Here is a 1,701-nt window from a genome sequence, read left to right on the forward strand (position 1 = left end):
TGTAGATAAAATGTGTGGTGATGATTTAGGTATGATCAGTAAAATTATGAACATGTTCATGGGCACAAAAGGGAGCTCTAGTGGCCAAGTGCTAAAATCTTGCAACGTCAAACCGTGGGTAGGCAGTTTGAATGCATCAACTACTTTGTAAATAAGAGAAGGACGGAAAATCTCTTCTCATGTAATTTATAGTCCCTGAAAACTCATAGGTAGGTCAGTTAAGAGTTAGCTTCAACCAGATTGTACATAATATCCATACATATCAAGGGCTATTTACCTATATATAAACCTAAAAAAACCTGCTGATCAAACAAAGCTTTTCTTCCTGGGAACACTACATAAAGTAATTTATATTTTAATTAAATAAAATTAATTCAAACTCAGTTTGACTTTGAAGAAAGGACTCTGAGAGGATTTTCATGTAGGTTTTCACACGTTGTAAATTGCCTGGTATGAGATTGTCCATCTTTCTTCCACAGAGTGGCACATAGATTTGAACTGCCTGCTTTTAGCGCAACAGCACAATTCCTCATGTGCTAAGTTCCTTTAATAACATTATCTTTACCATGTTCATAACTATACACTCAAATGTTTTAAAAGAGGCACTAGAACAGGCACATGTTCATCAATGACTAGAGATGATAGAATGAGAGTTGATGCCTTTGATCTGTGGTGTAGGAGAAGAGTGTTGAATATACCATTAACTATGAATTGCTAAGAGAACAAACAGGTTTGTCCTAGAGAGGGTGAAACCAGACTGTTCCTGGGAGGCAAGGATTCTGAAACTACAACTGATATACTTTGGGCATGTGGTGAATAGAGATCAGTCCTTGGAGAGGGACATCATGTTTGGGAGGGTGGAGGGACAGCACAAAAAAGGAAACCCCTCAATGAAATGGATTGATTCAGGGACTGGGGTAATGATGTCAGGTGTGTCAGAGATGATAGGTTTGGCTCAGGATAGAGCAGGGTTCAGAGCTGTTGTACATATGTGTTTGGGTGGAAGCACTGGTGAAGTACCCTTAATACACCTATGAGGTCAAGTTGACTGAAAAGTTTAGTTCTGCCTCTTTTTTCAATTTTTCTTGAGTTGACCTATCCTTTAATGAGAAGGATATATTAAAGTTTCTAACTACAATTGTGGTGCTATTTTTTTTTCTTCAGGTCTGTTAACCAATGTTTTATGTGTTTTCCTTGTCTGTCATTAAGTGTGTAGATGTTAACTAAGGACATGGCTTTTTGATTTCTTGTGCCTTTAATCATTTTATATACATATAATGGCATTCACTGTCTTGTGCAATATCTCTCCTGATGTCCAATAATGCAACGAAGAAGTCTATAGTCGGCTACCTCTCCAAATTACTGAAAATCAGTGATGTCAGTTTGAGGACTAGTGTGTTTCTGCTTCAGGCCATGTTCTTTCTGATAACTTGCTGTGTATCTGAGAGCTGGACAATTAATAAAAATGACCTAAGAAGAATAGAAACCTTTGAGCTATATTGTTGAAGGAGAGTACTGAACATTCCAGGGACTGCTAAAAGAACAAACAAAAGTATGTTGGAGAAAGTGTAGCCAGAGAGTTCCTTGGAGATAAAGATGATAAAGCTTCCCCTATCATACTTTGGACATGTTGCTAGGAAAGGCTATTCCTTGAAGAGGGACATGACACTCAGAAAGGCAGAGGGTTGGTGAAGGAGAGGA

Source organism: Elephantulus edwardii, unplaced genomic scaffold (assembly GCF_000299155.1).
Source record: "Elephantulus edwardii isolate Elephantulus edwardi_28Jun2011 unplaced genomic scaffold, EleEdw1.0 scaffold00051, whole genome shotgun sequence".
Lineage (NCBI taxonomy): Eukaryota > Metazoa > Chordata > Mammalia > Macroscelidea > Macroscelididae > Elephantulus > Elephantulus edwardii.